The following is a 22,085-nucleotide window of genomic DNA, read 5'->3' on the forward strand; positions in this document are numbered from 1 at the left end:
TTCTTGTTGGATGACAAGAAATTAAAGATTCAGCAAACCACAACATTAAAAATGAGTCTGGGTTTTTTTCCATTCATCCCTTATGAAAGTTTTGAGATTTCCAGGCTGCTGCTTTCTCTCTGATTTTCCATAAATGTCACTTGGGGCATATGGACTAGGTGAATAAATGTTTGGAGGTGAGTTCCAAACGTGAATACGTTTTTTTGTGCTGGGCTAAAATATGCAAATAATTATCAGAGGGAGTGTCTGGTGTAGGAGTGGAATCATGTGGCTAGATGAACAGAACCAGGAGCCAGACCTGACTGAAGCAAGAGCTTCTCCTTATTAAGTCATTTGAAGCTGTGCCTCCTTTCCCTGTTGCTGAGTTTGACCTATAGCAACAGTGAGGATTGATAAGTGTTTTGAGATCACTGGGTAGAAGGAACTAGATATTGGTATTTATGGCAAGACTTCATGAAGTGGGTTCTAGCCCACGAAAGCTTATGCCCCAAAAAATTTGTTAGTCCCTAAGGTACCACAAGGACTTCTCGGGTTTTTTTGTTTGTTTGTTTTGTTGTTGGTTTGGTTTGGTTTTTTTTTTGCTGATACAGACTAACATGGCTACCACTGAAACTTGTAGGAAAGAGATCTTAGAAGCTGGTGATAGAAAATTAGCACTTTGAATAAAGCCTGCTTGAATAAAATATTAATTAGAAACTCCTCAGGTTTATGATGAAAAGATCTGCTCCTATTCACCTGACAACAACATTTTGATGGGAATGAACACCCACATGTGAAAAATATCTTTATTCCTTGAACAATACATTTACATATTTTTAGCCTTTTAGAGTGGCTTTTCTTAGGCACAGAGGAGGTAAGCAGTATGTAAGGTTGTGCCTGTGTAGCAGCCTGCTCAGTAGCAACTTAGTGACTGTAAATTAAGCCAAGAGGAAAGGGAGCAGGAGATAGCTCATTAGTAAGTTATCCTAAGGTAGCTTTCAATGAAGGGGAAAGTGATTCTAAAAATGTCCTCTGAGCCTAATTTTTCCAATTAAAAACAAATTCAAGTTTACCTTGCAGAAAGATTCAGATGTTTAATAGGGGAGATTTTTCTGTGGGGGAAGGGGAAGGAAGGGAATCAAGTGATGGTTTAATTTGTGTATTGATAAAGATCAGTGTTTTAAGATCCCAGAAGCTCAGTATGTCATTATGAATGAGAGCTAGTTGAATTCTTGATTTGGATTGTACACTGTGTTCTAGTACTACCTCATACCTTTGGATGAAGTTAGCTAGATAATCACAGTGAGCCGCCACCGCCACCCCATCTTGCCAAGAGCCATGTTAATGCAGGCACCATCCTGGAGCTGATAGAAAAGGGGAAGTCAGGTTATCTGAGTCTTGGAGATAGTGGTGGTCGTGATGAGTCTATAAATACCCAACTGTTAATTCTGTTACTGATTACTGAGCAGACATATAAGACAACTGTCCAAAGGAACGTCCGTGGCTGTTCTCCTAGGGTCACTTGAGTGTGAGATTTGTCTCTGAAGGTTAAAAAAAATTGCAAATGGATAACTATGAACTTATTAGAGCCCAGGAGTCTCCATGATATTTTGTCTTATGTAGGATGGTGTCTGTATGTAGCCATAGTGTATTACAAAGTCACGCTCCAGATGAGATTTGATCTCATATGGACTTCAGACACGTGAGCCAAGTTTGGCCTAGTATGTGTGATCATTACCCACTCCAGCGGTTGGCCACAAGGAATTCTCCTTTAGCTCAAGTGGTAGAGACTTGTTCTTTTGGTGCTGAAGAGCCTAGGCTTAATTCCCATCCATGAAATACATGTATGTGGCTACAGCTCTTTACACCTGCATGTCCTGTTTAATGCTAGAATTGCATAGATTCATTGTAAAACTTCGACATCCAAAATACAGAACAAGCCACCATAAATATATTTATACCCTAAGGCAGCACAAGCATGACATAAGGTTAAATTATGAAGGTACCAGTACCATTTCTAATCAAGAAACCACCACACCATCCGAAGAAGTGAGCTGTAGCTCATGAAAGCTCATGCTTAAATAAATTTGTTAGTCTTTAAGGTGCCACAAGTACTCCTGTTTTTTTTGCGGATACAGACTAACACGGCTGCTACTCTGAAACACCACACCTTAAAGTAGTATATCAAAAACTAGGAATTCCACAGGGTACACCATCCCAATTTGACAGCAAACCATTGATAACTACACTTGGAGTTTGGTCTTTCAACCAGTTGTGCACCCATTCTATAGTAATGTCATCTAGACCACACTTCCCTAGTTTGCTTATTAGAATGTCATGTGGAACCATGTCAAAAGCATTACTAAGATCAAGGTATATCATGTTTACTGCTTCCCCTCTATCCACTAGGTCAGTAATCCTATCAAGGAAGGAAATTAAGTTGGTTTGTCATGACAAATCCACGCTGACTATTTCTTATAACCCTATTATTCTCTAGATGCTTACAAGATGATCATTTAATAATTTGCTCCAGCATCTTTCCAGGTATAGAAGTTAGGCTGACTGGTCTATAATTCTCTGGTCCCCCTTGTTCCCCTTTTTAAAAATAGGTGCTATGTTTGCCCTTCTCCAGTCTTCTGGGACCTCTCCAGTCCTCCCGGAGTTCTCAAAGATAATTGCTGACATCTCCAAGATTACTTCAGCTAGTTCCTTAAATACCCTAGGATTAATTTAATCAGGCCTGCTGATTTGAATACATCTATTTTATCTAAATATTCTTTAACCTGTTCTTTCTCTATTTTGGCTTGCGTGCCTTCCCCTGTTTGTTAATATTAATTGTGGTGAGTGTCTGGTCATCATTAACCTTTTTAGTGAAGATTAAAGCAAAATAGGCATTATGCACCTCAGCTTTCTTGATGTCATTAGTTTCTAATTCTCCTTTCTACTAAGTAGAGGACCTACACTTTCTTTTGTCTTGTTCCTAATGGATTAAAAGAACCTCTTCTTATTGCCTGTTATGTCCCTTGCCAGGTGTAACTCATTTTGTGCCTTAGCCTTTCTGATTATGTCCCCACATAAATATGCTGTTATTTTGTACTCCTCCTTATCAATTTGACCATGTTTCCTCTTCTTGTAGGATTCCCATTTGATGTTCAGGTCACTAAAGAGCTCCTGATGGAGCCAGGCTTATTATTCTTTCTAGCTTTCTTTTTCATCGGAATAGTTTGCAGTTGTACCTTTAATATTGTCTCCTTGAGGATCTGCCTGCTCTCCTGAACACCTTTTCCCCTTAGGTTTTTTTCCCATGGGACCTTACCAACCAGTTCTATTAGTTTGTTAGTCTGTTTTTTGAAGGCCATTATCCTTATTCTGCTGTTCTCACTCCTTTCTTTCATTAGAATCATGAAATCTATCATTTCATGATCACAGTCACCCAAATTGTCTTTTCCCTTCAGATTTGCTACCCATTCATCCCCATTGGTCAGAATCAATTCTAAAATGGCTATTGCCCTGGTTATTTCCTCCACTTTCTGAAACAAAAAGTTGTCCCTGATGCATTCCAAGAACTTACTGGAAATTTTGGGCTTTGCTGTATTAATTTCCTAAGAGATGTCTGGGTAATTAAAGCCCTCATTTCTACCAGGTCCTGTGTTTTGGATATTTCTATTATTTGTTTTAGAAATGCCTCATCTACCACCTCCTCCTGATTTTGTGGTCTATATTAGACCCCACCATGACATCACCCTCTATTTTTAACCCATTTATTTTTACCAAAGACTCTCACCTCCTCCCTTTGGACCTCAGAACAAGTATATATATCCTTTATGTATAATGCAACTGTTTCTCACTTTTTCCCTGCCTGTCCTTTCTGAATGAGCACTTATCCCACCAAGTCTCTCTCCTGCCAATTAAATCATAATTTAGCCTATGTACTAATACTTCCAGTTCTATTTCCCATAAGCTTTGCATTTGTGTACAGACATCTAAATTGTTGGTCAGATTCGCCTAATGATTTCCTTCTTGTTGCTCCTTTGACCCTGTTGTAATTTTCCATGTTCTTCCCCACAACCCCCAAACATCTAACCCTCTCTTAAGGTCACCTTTTTGTTATATACTTGTCTGTGGGCTTCTGGCTCTGGCCTCACTGAATCTAGTTTGAAAGTATTTTAGTATAGCAGTTTAAAATAAAACCTTTTAGTAACATATAATGAGCTTCATAAGAATAAGTGATACTGCAAAAACAGCAAAATATTGTGGTTCTTGCCTTTAGGAGCTTACAACCTGAGGGCCTGTTCCCTATTGAAGTCAGTAATGGTTGTACAGTTAGCTTCAGCAAAAGCAGGATCAGACTCTAAATCAGCCTACAGCCCATTAAGACTTTATTAAAGAAAGGTATTTTCCTGAAGCAGTTGAAAAAAATGCTGCTAGTCTAACTTACTCCATATTACCAAGAGAGTGATTAAATGTTCAAAATATGCAGAAGTCAAATGTCCTATTTCTGCTTTAAATCTTTTCCTTTTATAGGCTGGGGATTATACTCCCTGCTTTGAAAACCTGTGCTGTTTAAGAACAGGAATTTATTTACAGTTTTAAAACCATGCAACTAAACTTGGATGAATACTATAAATTAACCTTTGGCACAGGAGTTGTAATTTCTCAAGCCAACACACAACTGTATGGTGCACGGGTCTAGGAATACTGGGTGATTTGAGGGGTTAAGAAGGAAATATTTTCCATGATTCATATCTGTTTTAGTTTGAAAAGTCAACATCTGAATTCCAATGTAGCCAAAGAAGGGGTTTGAGTCCAACATGTCTTCCTGTTTGCAAGTTAATTGGGTTCTTGCAGTCAGGCCTGGGCATCACAGAGCACTAATGCATGGCACCAGCTGCATGACTACTTGTGCCACTTGGTTGAACCCAAAATAGTTTGTATATATTACAGAACTGGGGTCCATTTTAGTCACTCAGGAAAACCTCAGCACTAGTACAGCAGAGAGACAGATGTCAGGACTGATCCAGAGTTGTGTGGGGAGGCTTGCATGAAGCTGCCTGCCCACCCTGCACCTTGCTATTGCAAGCTACCAGTACTCTGTTGCTGTTGCTAGCTACCAGTACTCTTTCATGAGTACTAAAGTCATTCACCATTGGTAGATACACCTGGAAAAGAGGAAACTTCTATTTTCCTGTAGTTTGAAACATAGTTGATGGTTAACATTAGAGAAAAATAAGGCTGTGCGATCAGAAACTAATACTCCTTCCTGCAGATAAATCTGTGGGAGGTGGGAAAGGGATTTGAAAATGGTATGAGTTCAGATTTCCTCTCTAGGGTTAGTATGTTCTGGCATGCTGAAGGGATAGGGTGCGTGACCTTCAAGTGGCTAGAGGAAAATCAAATTCCAACACTGTGGATCTTAGGGCAGCTATGCTGTAGCTGTTCCCTGGATGATTCCTTCATCCAGCAGCAAGATCCTTCAGGATCCTTAGTACCACTAGCTCTGGTACCAAACCTACATCTTATCATAAACCTTCCCCTAGCTGTTAGAATACACAAAGCAAGAGTTAATGGTGGATGTGTTTACTTTTGCTGGCTTTTCAAGTGGTATTTGGGTTGCCGGACTGTACTACATGTAGTACATGAAGTAAGTTCTCCCAGGCTCTGTCCCACCTTTGGCACAACATCTCTCCTGCAGATCCCCATTAAGTATGTGTGTAAAATGGGATAGGAGCAAGACACACATCTTTTGTGGCTCAAGCACAGTAGATCACATATAACACACATCCATTATACAGGTGGGTGGCTTTGTAGGGAGCATGCCAGGTATGTTCTATTTCCCCTTTCATCTTCTTTTAAGTGTCTTCCATTGCATTTTGTGATCCTCTGCACCACAAAGAAAGGAACTTTTGGCCAGTTGTGCACATACCAAATGAAGCAGTGACAACTGTAATAACACAGAAGTCACCATGCTAGCCCAGTAGTTCATCTAATATCTTATTACTGGCAATAGCCAACCCCAGATACTTTAAAAGAAAGTGCAAAATTCTCATAATAGACAATGACGGAATAACCTGTCTTTAAGGGAAGCTTTTTTCCCTTTGTCTACACTGTCTTAATAATATGGGTTTATATCCCTTGTGAATATTTTATTCTGGTCAGAGGAACTGTGGATGTGCTCACTGCACACACTAATGTCTAATCCTTTTTTAATCCTATTCCGCTTTTAAATCCTTTGAATTCCACCGATTAATTATGTAGTGTATTGTTATGTTAGAGGGAGCAATTAAATTAAATGTTGTTAAATTGGAGAGGGTTCAGAGAAGAACCCTAATAATGATTTAAGGATTAGAAAGTGAAAGGCTCAAGGAGCTCACTCTAATTTAACAAAAAGATTAAGGGGTGACTTGATAATAAGTACCTACAAGCAGGAACATATATTTGGTAACGCTTTCTTCAATCTAGTAGAGAAAGATATAAGATGATCCAATACCTGGAAGTTGATGCTAGACAAATTCAGGCCTGAAATAAGATGCAAGTTTTTAACAGTGAGAGTAATTAAGCATTAGAACAATTTACTAAGGGTCATGGTGGATTCTCCATCATTGACAATTCTTAAATCAAGATTGGATGTTTTTCTAAATGATATGCTCTAGGAATTATTTTAGGGAAGTTCTAGGGCCTGTGCTCTACAGGAAGTCAGGCCTTAGAATCTATGAAAATGCCCTTCTGTTTAGTGAAACAGGGGGATTAATGGAATTGCAGCTGTTTGTCTGTGGGGTCAGCAGCCAAAGGCTTGAAGGAAGGCAATCAGAAAAGGTAGGAGACAGCAAAAGAAGCACTTTTAGCATTGTTCTAGGAGAGAGACAAAAGAGGGTACATTTTTGGGTAAAGTTCAGGCTGGAGTGAGGTTTGGAACTGTGAGCAAGGAAACAGTCTCCTGTTATTTGTTTCTGTGTGTTCAGGGAAAGAGGTGTTAGGCAAAAATATTCTTTTCCCCAAGAATCAGGCAAGCACAGACAATACTGAAGGGGGTTTATTCATGGTACCGGGAAGACTGATAAACAGCTTTCACAATATGGTGCCACAGTGGCAAGTTATATACATTCTCTTATCAATTCATTTGCATTTATCTGTAAATACAGAGACAGACATTGTTATAGGTCAAGAGAGAACCCGGAACAAAGAGAAAAATAGGAACAGTACGTACATATAGAAGTCATCCTGATTGCATCAAATATCTATGGCTACCTTGGGGGGGGGGGGAGAAGAGGCAGGGTGGGGAGGATGAGGAGGGATAAGTGCTTACAGATATCCGATGGGCTGTGAAGGGATGGTTTGTTCTGTTCTAAGAACTGAGTTACTGGGCGGACATTTGACCATATAAATTTGTCAAGTGTTTACAGTTGTCAGTGTCCTTGGGCTACTTAAGCATTCCTGCTTGATCTGCAGTTTCTGTCTTAGCTGTTAGCTAAATTTTGTTAGCTAAATAATGTCTTGCCTGACAGGATTTTATGTACATTTCTTTGCAAATAAACAGGATTGCATTAAATTCTATCATAAATTTCTCCTCCTAACAGAAACAACCTGCAAGGCCCTGAATATTAGTTAACTGTTTAGGCCAAAAAGGACAGCAGTATTGTTTTTACTCCCCTTGTGCTATGAGAAAGGGCAAAAAGGAGTGCCTGACTGATCTGCAATATACAGATGGACAAACAAGTGCAGTTCATACGTCCTCCTTTGTGATCCTTAACCCCAGGCTGATGGTAAACAACAAAATACAGCACATAAGCAATTTTTTGTGCCTATTTGTGCTAAAGTGTGCTTGTTTGTGCTTGATCCCTCAGCAGATGTTTCAGTAACAATAGGATTAAATCTTATTTTCTACCTTATATTTAAAATAAACCAGTTTATTTTTCTTTCAGTCTATGCACATTTAAACCTTTAAACATTGCCAGAATCAAACAGTTTTCCTTTTCTGGAAAAGTACAGGTATAGCACAATTGTGCATACAAAAAAACTAGGCAGAATTTAAACAGCAAGTGTAATGAATGGCTAGATGGGAAGAAAGATGAAAATCTTGCCCATTATACTAAAGATTTCTAAGGGTTTCTTTTTCTTCTGACCCATATATCCCATTGCAAAGTCCTTTTAACCTGAACTAACTTAAACATCAACAAAAGTATCTGATTTACACTTCAACTGCAATAATGCCTGCTGGAGTTACTCAGGGCTTAATCACAAATCATCTCGTATAGCATCTGCACAAATAGAGAATTCTTCACAAACATAGAAGAGGATTTGTGTCAGAGTGTCTGAACAATTCTGGCATGCCTTCAAGGAATAGAAAGTTGGCAGCTGTAGTGAGTTTATCAACATCTACACTAGAGCTACCAACATTAAAATATGCTGAGCTGCATCAACGTTAGCAACAGTGGGGAGAAATCTTTAGAAAACTTCCCAGTTGTAGGCAGGGTCTTAGAACAATATCACCAAGGTTACATGAGGACAGTCACTGAGAATGACAATCCAGGAGCATATGTAACCACAAGTTTGCATTGCAGCATTTAGTGGTGTAAATATGAAACAGTGGGAGAGGAATCATAGTTCTTTGTTTGGAAGTCTCTGTGTGCCTGCACCCTTGATTCAGCTGGACAGAATGACTCTAAATGGGTGAGAAACATCCAGAAATTGATGGGTACTAAGTATGGCCATGAGCTGTTTGAAGCTACATGGATGATTTCCATTAAGGGCAAGCAGTCTGGCAGGACACAGACTCACTCTGAGAATGGAACCAATGGGAAATCAGGAAGACAGGGAGGAGTTTATAAATATGAGTGGGAGCCAGACTGACAAACTCAGCAGTGGAGCAGTACAAGAACCAGAAGGATCTGCTATAAGGATTGTGTTCCAGGGCCTTTCCACTTCGTTGGATTCAGATTATAGGTCCTCTCACTCCACAGGAGAAGACAACTAGAATTGCTGCAGCCTATGCAAATTGCAGACTGTCATTAAAGAGATAGACAAAGTTTGAAGGAGACTTTGACTTGTTTTCCAGTATTTTAGGGTATTGAAGCTCCTTTAAGGAGAGTTGGACATCATTCCACAGAGATTGGGAGGTTTTACCCTTCTCAGAGAAGAGTCCAGCATATGCATAATTATATTTTGCATTTGATAGTAAGAAGTACCAAAACCTGAGGCAGAACTCCCTGGAAGTGTTGTCTTTCAAAGAGTTACCAATAGTCATAGTTATTTCAGGGGTTATAATTAAAATCTGTATTTATGAATTGAGTTTTAATAAATGTTTTCCCCCTTGAGATTGTCACTTTCCTCCTATCAGAGATTTAACGCTATATAATTGTGTACACACACACACACACACACACACACACACACACACACACACACCTGGAAAAAAGACTAAACGCTGGTCTTACCACAGAAGAAAGGCAAACATAGGAACAGGAAGGAGAAATACAGTACCTGCTGTTAGTATATGGCCTCCCCGCAAACCCATTGCACATGCTCTTAAGAGAGTGGGCTTGTGGCTAGGGAGGAATTAAGACACTTCATGAGACTTGCACCCATTCACGCTACAGCTGAATTTGTCCCAGCATGTTACATAGATGCTAGGACATAGATAAGGATGGAAGCTGCTGGCTGGCTGACTGAAGGTTTAAACATAGTGTTCTGCTGGCATTTTGTAAGTTTTGCTGCTGCTTTTACAGTTGATTCCTTCTCAGAGCACTAATAGGAACAGTGTTCCTATTAAAAATAAAATAGGAAAGACTTGCCTGAGTCTGTGCACTCATTTTCTATTTCAATAAAGAAATAACCCCCTCTACGGATGAAATCCTGGCTCCCCTGAAAACAATGGCAAAAACTCCCATTGATTTCAGCGAGGCCGGGATTTCACCCATGGAGTCCAGTTCTGTCTTGACTGCAAGTAAATAAGAACAACAGCTCTCATTAGCTCTGAGCTGAATATGAATGATCCTTAATTTTCACTTGATACATTTCTTTTCCTGTAATTAAATCCATCCTTTAAATTGTTTGGGTTTTTTTTTTAAAATCCACTTAAAAAAAAAGTGTCTGAAAGCACCTGCATTGTTACTAAGTATCTTGGAAAGTGTTCTCAGATTCTACTGATGCTATAACTCTATTATGAAACAACCAGACATTGACATTGGTACAAGACTGAATGGAGGTGATTCAGAACTTTATAAAAGTGTAAATTTCAATTAAATCAATAAACTATTATAATTAAACTAATGAGATAAATCTACAAAGCAAGGAAATCAGGAGACATGTTTAATTCACACACTAGGCTAAGGACTGCAGGGATCTGGGACCGCCTATTTTGTCTATCCTAGACACCCAGTTTGACTGGCAGCTGCTGTAGGTAGCATTAATTCTGAATCTCTCTGGTTTTATAGTTTTAAGTCAAATTTTTTTTCTGATGGAAAGATTTACTATGTTTTGAGGGGAAAAGAGGTAAGTGGTATTTTGTTTTGTTTTGTTTTTAGGATAAAAGTTGAAAGATTAATACCTTACTTGAAGGGAAAATGGAGTTTTGCCATTGGCTTTAACAAGAGTAGGATTGGGTCCATAGATAGTAACACTAATTACTTCAGTGCAGTGGTTCTCAACCTGTGTTCTGCTAACCCTTGGGGGTCTGCAGGCTATGTCTAAGATTTCTAAAGGGGTCCATACCTCCATTTGAAATTTTTTAGGAGTCAGCAAATGGAAAAAAAGGTTGAAAACCACTGTCTTAGTATATGACTTAGAAACGTCTCAGACAAGTTACTTTGGTCTGAGACAATGCCACCTGTAATACATTTATATTTAGGTTGTTTTAAAAATGCAGATTGAATAATCAACAATAGAGATTCATTAAGATGTATGGTTTAAATCTGTACAGCATTAGCAATAGCACTTAGATCATGCCCAATTTCCACTGTCCTGTTTAGTCAGTTACATGTGTGCACAATTCTAACAGTCTCTGTTATTACCATTTTACACATGTGTAAATGCCTATAAAAGGTGGAAGGTTGAGGGGGGAAAACAGCCCTTCTGTAATGGTGCCAAATTTGTGGGAGTATTATAGCCTTTAATCCTCATTAATTTCTCCCCAAAGAGAAAATTTATATTTCAACACCCACAATCCACAAGTCTTTCATCACTACCATATGTCCTTCATTTTCTGCTCTCCGCCCCCGCTTTTTTTTTTTTGGCCTGTTGATGACACAGTTATAGTTTGAAAGACAAATAGGCTAATTGAATGATGTCTTTGTTAAAAATGTTAAACTGTTCAGAATCTAACCCAGAGAGCTGAGAGTTATCAGAATATTGTGGGCATCATGGCCTACAGAGTGGCTCTTGGTATGAGTCTACTGGTAATATGAATGAATTTTACAGGTGTTCTTTTACAGTTTGTATAGATCTTTAATAAACTGCCCATGAATGTCAGTTATGAAAAGTTAGACCACAAAGTTAACTTCCTAGGATGCAATAATATTGTTTTTAGATACAACACTGAAAATCATGTTCTCTCACACAATATACTGGACACCTACTTTTAAAATCCGGTCAGGAAGTGCAATCATTTCAGACTTTTGGGTACCTGTCTTGTGTTTCAGGGTGGAAGCAGTAATTTCATTCCATAGATTTTTAAGGTCAAGTATAACCTGTACAGAATTTCTTAATTCTTGCACTGAGCCTATGGCTATGCCCTGAATTTTAATTCATGAGCACTTGCAGTTCCTGGTGACGTCAGTTAGAGTTAGGGTGTTCAGTGCTTCTGAAAATCAGGCCTCTTCTGTTCATATATAAAAATCTAGTTTGAACTGCATGTTGTTTAGAGGTGGAGAATAAGGGTCTGCATTCTGCTCCCAGTGGTTCCAATGAGAGCAGAATTGGGCCTATAACAAAAATCTGTTCTGTTACATTTAGAACATTGCTAGGTCTAAACATAATTTGAGATCAGCTAGTAAAAGGGGTCATGGCCTTTACCTTCTATTTTAAGAGCAAACTACAAATAGTAGAGAGATTTCTTTTTTTATTCATGTAGATCATATTTTTGTAACACTGAGAAACAGATCTTACTTCAAGGAAATGCTCCTTAGAGACAGCAACCATTCCTTTTGTCACTGCCTGTGGAAAGATTGCTCCCTGTGACCTCCACAGAATGTGATGAAATATTAGCAACCTATAAAAACAGATACGGAACACTAAATTGCCATTTCAATGAGAATATGCTTTTAGAAACTGCAGCTTTAAAACTAAGGAGCTGAGTATTCTTTTGTTACAATTTACCTGTAATTTACTTATTTTCACATGTTGTAGCTCATATCACATTTAAGATACGTGGTGTTTAGCAGTGTTTGTGTGTGCGCTTACACTTGTGCACACAATGAATTTCATTCTGGAATAATTTCTCTATTTTCTTTTGTATGAAAAACTGTACAAAATAAAGTTATAAAAATTGTATTTGTCACAGTTTAGGGCAACTGCTCCTATATTTCCTCTTTGTGCTCTACCAAGGACACCCACTTTTAGGCTTCTGGCTCCCTAGCTGTCACCTCTCTTGGTTGGAGACTTGTGTTTCTCTCTCGATGGGGATTTTTCCAGACTGCACAGTTCTCTGCCTACACTGAACTACCCCGTAAGTCAGATTGCCTACATTGCTTTATCCTCAGAGACTATAAAAAGGGCATAAGTTACTACACAGCTTTTCTTAAGCAGATTTAAATTAGTCATGTCTCACACACACACACTTTAGACATTGCATATAATCTAACAATAATACATAAACATTGGCATTTTTAATGCAAGGAACTCATGAAATATTTAAGTTAAACCATATCTGCCATAGTATTGTATTCTGTAGTTGCCAGTCACAGGTCTAACTCTCTTCTCAATTACAGCACCAGTGAAAAATCAGCAGTAATTGCAAGGTTACAATAGAGTGACATGGTTGTAAAAATGGACAGGAGGCAAATCAGGTTCATTATCTATATAAATCATAATTTGGCCCTAAACGTGTAAGAGTACTAAAGAATAAGAATAATAGGCTACCACTTGAGTAGAGTACCATTCCCTGAAATACTGAACAGATTTTTCCTTACAGTAACTCTGTCAATACACCTTTAAATTCTAGCAGGATGAAAATATCTAAAAAAGTTGACAAAAAGTTGCTTTTCAGTTGAACTGCCCATAAAATGGGATCCTCCACCCATAGAAAACATTTATGAGAAAATTTCATTTTTGCTGAAACTTTCCATGGAAATTTTTGGTGAAATATTTAACACTTTCAACTGAAAACTTAACATTTTATTTGAGAACCGTTGCCATGGTGACTCATGGGGGCATTAGTTCACGTGCCTTCTGTCCTGATTCTCCTGTATGGACCATGTTCTCTGGCCAGACTACATCTCCCGTGATATACTACCCACTTGCCAAACATCTTCAGTGAATAATATGAGTGCCTGGTCGCAGTGCATGATGGGAGATAAAATCCAGCCAGGGAACCTGGTCCTTAGATGAGAATGGGTATGGCACACCTGATTTAAAATTCCAAGCTGAAATTCTCCATAGACACCTTTTCATTAAAAATTTTGTTTAGGCAAAATTCCAGTTATCAGAAGTTTTGACAGAATATTCAACCAGTCAACCTGTTTCTTAATGGATCCATTAATTCACTCTGAGAGCTCTTAAAAGAGTTTTAGCTGGAGCTGGTCAAAAAATGGGATGAATCTTTGACAGAGCTTGCATTAAAAATTGACCCATTTGTATGCATTCAATTTTTTAAAGAAAAAAAATCATTTAAATTTTATAACTTTTCTACCACTTATAGTTTTGAGCAATTGCTTCTTGGCCCCAAATGTTCTTGTGTGGAATATGGCATGAGCCAGTTTTATATCCCCTTCTTTTCAATGTGTTTACAAAGCTGTTAGGAGAAGTCTTAAGGATATGTGAGCTGAGGTGTATTGAGTATGCTTAAGAAACCCAGCTCTGCATAGCTATCACACTAGAAATAGCTTGTGCAGTGGAATGAATAACTCATCCTCATAAAACAAAAGTGAATGAGAGCAAGCAAGATGAACCTTAATCCAGACAAAACCCAAGGTATGTCAGTGGGTTGCAGTAAGAAGTAACTAGAAGAGTAGATGAAGGTGATATTTATTCCCAGGCTTAGCTTTTCTCCATACTTGAGCAGGTTATTCTGATTAGATCATGGGGAAAAGGTTACCCAAAACAGCTTGGTGTTTTGCCCACTGAAAACTGTAAAGATAAGGGCTAGCCAGTTCAAAAAGTGAAGCACTGGTTTGATAGGATTTCATCAGTCAGACTTGGTTAGTAATAGGATGCTGCATGCTAGACCATCTGTAGAATTTTCATGTTATTTTCACAGTCAGACTTAGGTCAAGCATGTATTAGTAGTAATAGAAATAGAGCATGTAGCTAGGTCTGTAGCCAGGAGAAATGGGCAGTCAATCACCTAGGGAAGATTACATTTCTGGCCTTTCTTGGTCTTTGGATGTCTAGAAAAAGCAATGAACTCAAAAGAGTCCTCAGATTGTGCCTCATCTTGACATTAAAAGGCTGCAGATGACCACAATAGGTGGGCAAGCTGTAGGTCCCACTACTTCAATTTTTTTCATACCTGCTAGAAACTCCTCTATCTGCACTGAATTTGAGCTACTACTTTTCACCCAGAATTGAGTTTCCTCCAGATAGTGGGTTAACGGAGAAACAGCAGTATCCATACTTGCTGAGGAGGGACATAGCTAGGTGTCCTGGCATATTGGTGGCATATTTTATTTGAGCAACTCATGATCTCTCCAAACAGCCTTACATATATGCTGATGAGAAATTACAAGACTCAGTCCCATGGGACTCTGCAGATGACAACTTTCTGAGAAAATGAGCACCTCTCTATCACACCATCGCAGGTGAAACAATGAAGCCATCCTAACACCATTTTGTCTACTCCTGCATCATCACCACAGTTAGCCCACGGGGTTTATATAAATAGTCTGAAGCTGCAGCCATTCTGCATGCTGAGTATCTGCATAGTTCTAAAACAATAAGAGCTATATTCTATATACATTGCACATTGTGATTCCATGGGGTGTAAATCAGCGGAATTTGGAACTGAAGTCTCGTCTAATTGTGCTTATGATGCAATGGCAGAATACTGCTCTACATAACCCCCATATACATGTAAATGGTGTTAATGAATTCAGATGAGAAAGAAGGGCCGTAAAATGCAATTCAGTATCTGAAAGTTCTTCCAAATGAGGTGAGTTTGTTGACTCCTACTCTTTTCTCTTTCAGCAGCACATAATCCAAAACAATTGCTGGGAACTAAAGTTCTAATTATTATGCTGGTATGACTAATGTCCAATTTCCATTTTTGGGAGGCTCACCACATATAGCAAAAAATATATATGATAGCTTCTTTTATGTTTAATGGGGCTCCCATAATACTTTGACAATAGATCAGACACACCTGATGAGATCATTGTGCTAATGTTCAATGTGGTTTATCCAACATCCAGAGTTCTGTTTTCATTTATGCTAAAATGTGTGAGTCAAGCCAAAATGCACATGTAGAAAAGCTGGAACTGTGAATTAAGGCAAAACCAGATCTTATTAAGATTCTAGTAAATTTAACCTGGAAAGAGCTACTCATCCAGTGTACAGAAATATAGGACTTACCATACTGGATCAGACCACTTTATTTCACCCAATCCACCATCTTTCCAGCAGTGGGGTATACCAGTTGTTTTAGAGTAAGGTCAAAATGACAGTATTTAGGTCTTGAACATCAGTTTTCATCTTCAAAATGCTTTACAAATGTTAACTGGTTGATCCTCATAACCTTCTGTGATATAGGTATGGATTTCTTGCTCTAGTTTCCTGGTAGAAAAACAGAAGCAAAGAGGATCAGGGGCTTGCCTTAAATATAGGGGACACAGTGTCAAAGCCCTACTGAGAACACCTGTCATAATGCCCTTTTAGGGTATATACTCACCACTGGCAGCTCAAAATAGACAGTGATGGAATCTGCTTATAACCTTTGAGTTACCCAACCTTGGCATTGGAAAAATGAGATGATAATTATGAAGAAAAGACAGAAAGTGAAGGTATGTAAAAGGCATTAACAGTACAATTCAGTTTGGAGGATTAATAATAAAAAAATTAAAAAAAATAAGCAGCTCTGAGGTGCAAGATGAGACAGTTGTAAGAAAGGTGGAGGAGTGACCAGAAAGATTAGGCTGCAGGATTTTTAAAAGTGAATACCAGGAAGTCTGCTAGGGGAAGGGAGGGAGAGCAGGGTGACAATATGGGCCACACCTGTTGGGGGCCACGCTTCCATTCTATCAAGGTACTTATATGGCACTCGGCACAATAGTATCAACAGGGGTGGTAGAACTGGGGGCGGGGTGCGTGGAGGGATTGGATTAAGGTAGTGCCCCTGCAGTGGAAATGTTGTAGGGACTTCACCACCACATAAACTCATACACAGCTAGGGGTGGAGGATGGAGGTGAAAGTGGGACCTAGAAGGGCAGGAGAAGCTGCCACAGGGCATGAGACTGGGCTGGGAAGCAGAAAGCAGAACCTGGAGGTGCTGGGATACTCCTTCTTAGCCTGGAGTTGGCTACCTCACCCCCACCCCAAGTAGTTCCTTCCTTCACTCCCCCTCCTAAGACTCCACACACACCATTCAGGGATCTTCCCCTTCCTCCTGCCCAGTGTCAGAGTCCAGATACTCAAAAGATGCCAGTTTAGGCACATAGGTTCAGCATTTCAGAACCAGGACATTTTTCAAAAGTCACTCCGCTGCTACCACCCCCTGTAGGCACTAAAGACCCCTGCACTCTCTAATGTCTGCTGGTCGGCATTTGCAAAGCCTCCTAAACCCTGATACCACACCACAGTCAATAAGCAGCTCAGAGCCCTCACTGCAGCCTTGGAGGCCTTGAAGCAGGTGTGTGGGGGGGCACCTCTCTTGCTAGTGGACCCCACTCCTGGAGGCATGCTCAGAGCACATCTAAAGACCTGATAGCTGTCAAACCCAAAATGAGTGGCCCCAATAGGTGGGGAGGGCAGCACACTCACACAAAAGACAGCTGGGTGGTACACAGAAACCTTGGGCAAGTGTGAGGGATGCATCAAGTGTAAGCTGGCGACAGACTGTTTCAGATGCTAGGGGCTGATTTGGTTTAAGTGCCTAACTTCAGGCAAGGATTTGTGGATGAGGCTCCTAAATGGAGGAAAGTGCCTATCAAGTGCACTAGGTCGAATTAGACAGGTCCCCATTAAGCTTGTTGGCATCTGAGAATCCCTTACTCGATGGTAGTTAGAGGCTATAGAAAAGCCCACTAGGCACCTAGACCTTTGAGATCTACTGATAAAAAGTGTTAAGTAAGAGCTAGATAATATTATTATAAGGGCTAGTCTATACTAGAAGCACTACATCGGTGCAGCTGCATTAGTGCAGCCGCGCCGCTGTAGCACACATCTGGTGAAGATGCTCTGTGCCTCAGCATAATAAATCCACTTCTGAGAGGCAGTAGCCATGTCAGTGGGAGAAGCTCTCCCACTGACATAGTGCTATCCACACTGGTGGTAGGTTGTTATAACTTATGTTGCTCGCGGGGCGGGGGGGCTTATTCACACCCCTGAGCGACATAATTTGTATCAAAGTAAGTGGTAATGTAAACCTAGCCTAAGACACTCTGAGCAAGACAACGGTTTGAGATTTTTAGAGTTAAACTCCAGCAAAGATTTTCAGAATCAGCTCAGGGTGACACTCCTATCTGGGAAGTAATTAGGTATAATTAGGGACGAAAAGGGGGTTGTTGTCTAGAAGCCAAGACGGGAAGCCCTACGGGCAAGAAAGTTGCTTTGTTTATATAGTTGTGTGGCTCTAGAAGGTTCTGTTCTTTGATGTTTAAGGATTTAAGATTCACAAAGAGAATGTGGATGAAAATTGTAATGGGATGTGTCTATTTGGTTTTACAAAAACCATGTAAAAAAAATAAGCCTGAAACCCCAACCACAGATGATTGCGTAAATGAGGCCTTCAGGGAAATTTCTTTGCACCTTTCCGGACCCTGGCACTACCTCAACTCAGTGCAGGAGAATCGTTTTTTATTATGCGGTGTCAGGAATTATATTCAGAATATGTAATCATTAACTATTTACATATCTGTACATAAATAGCCAATATCGATGTATTTGAGGAAAATATATACACACTAGGCATGATTCTTAATCTCACTTGCATGGATTTTATGTTGCAATATCACCATTGGCTTCAGTCCTACTCCAGCTTTAAAGTGTTGTAAGTATGATCAGAATCAGACCCAGTATCTATTAATATGCATCAGATTTTCAGTTTACAGAACATATTTAAGTGTTATCCAAAGATAAATTTTATAATTTTAAAAAACATTTAAAATGCTGACAATGTTCAGTTTCCCAGGCTTTCCTGCAACATGGGGCATTTTCATGAGGTTCTCCCTATACAGTTATGTGTGATGGGGTTGTCTAGTGTGGTGTGGCCAACGTAAAGAGGGGAATAGGCTACTTTACCCTATTTTATCTTCAGTTGCTTTTTTGTTGCTTACCTGGTACAGGGTAGCCATAGTAGAACCATTGTGCTCTCTGGGAAACACTTTTTGCCTGGCCATGGTGCTTCTGCCAGATATGACTCACTCCTTTCAACCCTGGGTTACCATATAGCTTTTGTCTTAGGTTCCCATCCTGCAAGCTGATTTGTATGGGTGAAACTGTGTGCTAACTCAGAGGTGAATGATGTTCCAGAAGGGAGCTGAGTCATCCACATGGAGCACTGGGGGCTCCAGATTTGCCAAATACCGAAAATTAAGACTTTTCCCTTCACTTATAACTACATTATGGCTAACTTGCCACACAAGTGTAACTTACATCACCCTAGGATTTACTCTATGCACTTATTTTTAATTGTCTTAAGATAACATAAATTCCACAAAGGCAATTGCTCGAAACGTCTCAGAACGACTTATTTAAATGTGATTGAAACATCAGCATTCTACTAGTACAACAGGAAAAACTAACTCTCATTTTCAGTGCACCCATAGATAATAAATCCTCTCTCTTATCTTTATTTGTAATGAGTGAGGGTTGTTTAAATATGCAGTTCAAGTATTTCATACTTAAACTTTCTTAAGCATACTTTCGTTTAGGAAATTGCATTTATTCATACATTCTAGTTCATTTTATTAAGCATTTGAATATTGCCTACAGCCATTAACATTTGGGGAAAAAAGAAATTAAAATGTAGACATTTTTACTGGTCATTAGAGTACATACACTCAGCTACTGTAAAGCCCCATCAGGCATTTGAAAACATCAAACCTCTAATGTGAAAAGTGGTAGAATTGCAAAATGTAGTAGAATATTACTTTAAAACTCTAAGTGACCCAGCATTATGTGCCTTTAATAATAATAAATTATCTGTTGAAATATTCACTGTGGATCTAATCAGTGTGTTTGTTAATGTTAATCTTTAATATTAATTCAACCATTTTATATCCTTGTTGGTTATGTGATTGGAAAACACTAGGCAATGGGACAAAATATTGGGAAAATATTTGACAAACAGGTTAACTCGACTCAACCTATAAAAATATTCCATACACTCACAGTAAAGTATGTACGTAAATTATTGGCTTATAAAAATTTATTGTCAAATGGAACATATCAAAATGGCTACATGAAAAGAATTGTTCCTAAATCCTATACTTTACGTTCCATAGGAACAAAGTTCAGAATCTGACCCAGACAGTTGCTCAAGTACAAAGAGCTGATTTCCTGCATCTCTCCAATTGAAATTGGCCATGGGGCAGCATTATCAACAATGGGAGGAATGGGAAGATCCCCTGGTGGCACAAAACTGGTGTAGCAGCTTCTGCAAGGTGGCTGCCTGCTGAAAATATTAATATATTGAGCATAGCTGGGGCTCCCCCAACACCCACAAAATCCTGGTTGATATTTTGGCACCTTGGAGGTATTTGGCAGCCAGCATAATACAATGCAACCTCCTGACTACTCTACTTGCTGGGGGGCCAAAATGGCACATTGTTGGCCAGGGACTGGGAGAGTGCAAAGCTGAATTTCATGCTGCCTTTTCATTCATCCATACAACCCCCAACCTGTGCTGTGTGCTTCTTCTGGGCTATCCCTGAGGATCTGGCAGGCTGTTTTGAAGTCAAAACTAACCTCACCAAAGGGGTCACTAGAAAATCCCTGAAGGCTATGTAGGCCCAAAAATAAGAAAACCAAATTGTTTACTGAATAAAGCCCTAAAGATGCTGAATTAAAATTGAATAGCAATGTTTTATCTGGCCAGAATCTTTAGTTAAAAGAACAAACATAAGAACATAAGAATGGTCTTACTGGGTCAGACCAAAGGTCCAACCAGCCCAGTATCCTGTCTACCGATAGTGGCTAATGCCAGATGCCCCAGAGGGAGAGAACCTAACAGGTAATGATCAAGTGACCTCTCTCCTGCCGTCCATCACCACCCTCTGACAAACAGAGTCTAGGGACACCATTCCTTACCCATCCTGGCTAATAGACATTAATGGACTTAACCTCCAGGAATTTAGCCAGTTTTCTTTGAAACCCTGTTATAGTCCTAGCCTTCACAACTTCCAGGCAAGGAGTTCCACAGGTTGACTGTGCACTGTGTGAAGAAGAACTTCCTTTTATTTGTTTTAAACCTGCTGCCTATTAATTTCATTTGGTGTCCCCAAGTTCTTATATTATGGGAACAAGTAAATGATTTTTCCTTATTCACTTTCTCCACATCACTCAGGATTTTATATACCTCTATCATATTCCCCCTAGTCTCCTCTTTTCCAAGAAAAAAAGTCCTAGCCTCTTTAATCTCTCCTCATATGGGACCCGTTCCAACCACCTAATCATTTTAGTTGCCCTTCTCTAAACCTTTTCTAATGCCAGTATATCTTTTTTGAGATGAGGAGACCACATCTGTACGCAGTATTCAAGTTGTGGGTGTACTATGGATTTATATAAGGGCAATAAGATATTCTCCATCTTATTCTCTATCCCCTTTTTAATTATTCCTAACATCCTGTTTGCTTTTTTGACCGCCTCTGCACACTGCGTGGACATCTTCAGAGAACTATCCACGATGACTCCAAGATCTTTTTCCTGACTCGTTGTAGCTAAATTAGCCCCCATCATATTGTATGTAGTTATTTTTCCCAATGTGCATTACTTTACATTTATTCACATTACATTTCATTTGCCATTTTGTTGCCCAATCACTTAGTTTTGTGAGATCTTTTTGAAGCTCTTCACAGTCTGCTTGGTCTTAACTATCTTGAGCAGTTTAGTATCATTTGCAAACATTGCCACCTCACTTTTTACCCCTTTCTCCAGATCATTTGAATAAATTGAATAGGATTGGTCCTAGGACTGACCCTTGGAGAACATCACTAGTTACCCCTCTCTATTCTGAAAATTTACCATTTATTCCTATCCTTTGTTCCCTGTCTTTTAACGAGTTCTCAATCCATGAAAGGATCTTCCCTCTTATCCCGTGATAACTGAATTTACATAAGAGCCTTTGGTGAGGGACCTTGTCAAAGGCTTTCTGGAAATCTAAGTACACTATGTCCACTGGATCCCCCTTGTCCACATGTTTGTTGACCCCTTCAAAGAACTCTAATAAATTAGTAAGACATGATTTCCCTTTACAGAAACCAAGTTGGCTTTTGCCCAACAATTTATATTCTTCTATGTGTCTGACAATTTTATTCTTTACGATTGTTTCAACTAATTTACCCAGTACTGACGTTAGACTTACCAGTCTATAATTGCCAGGATCACCTCTAGAGCCCTTTTTAAATATTGGCATTACATTATCTATCTTCCAGTAATTGGGTACAGAAGCCACTTTAAAGGACAGGTTACAAACCATAGTTTGAGTCCCTCATTTTCACATTTGAGTTCTTTCAGAACTCTAGGTTGAATGCCATCTGGTCCTGGTGACTTGTTACTGTTAAGTGTATTGATTAATTCCAAAACC

General features: G+C 39.3%; 1 long non-coding RNA gene across 2 annotated transcripts in view; it reads right to left on the reverse strand.

The window, feature by feature from the left end:
• Nucleotides 1–12,073: 12,073 nt before the first annotated feature.
• Nucleotides 12,074–22,085, reverse strand: part of LOC120405573 — a 70,586-nt gene continuing 60,574 nt past the window's right edge. The window contains exons 3-4 of one of the 2 annotated variants that reach the window (XR_005598688.1): nucleotides 15,697–15,897; nucleotides 12,074–12,181 (exon numbers count right to left, since the gene is read on the reverse strand). This is a non-coding gene — a long non-coding RNA (uncharacterized LOC120405573). Of the gene's footprint in view, nucleotides 12,182–15,371; nucleotides 15,603–15,696; nucleotides 15,898–22,085 lie in introns of those variants that run through there. The other variant, XR_005598689.1, reaches the window with a different exon arrangement.

The sequence above is a fragment of the Mauremys reevesii genome, linkage group 5 (genome assembly GCF_016161935.1).
Source record: "Mauremys reevesii isolate NIE-2019 linkage group 5, ASM1616193v1, whole genome shotgun sequence".
Lineage (NCBI taxonomy): Eukaryota > Metazoa > Chordata > Testudines > Geoemydidae > Mauremys > Mauremys reevesii.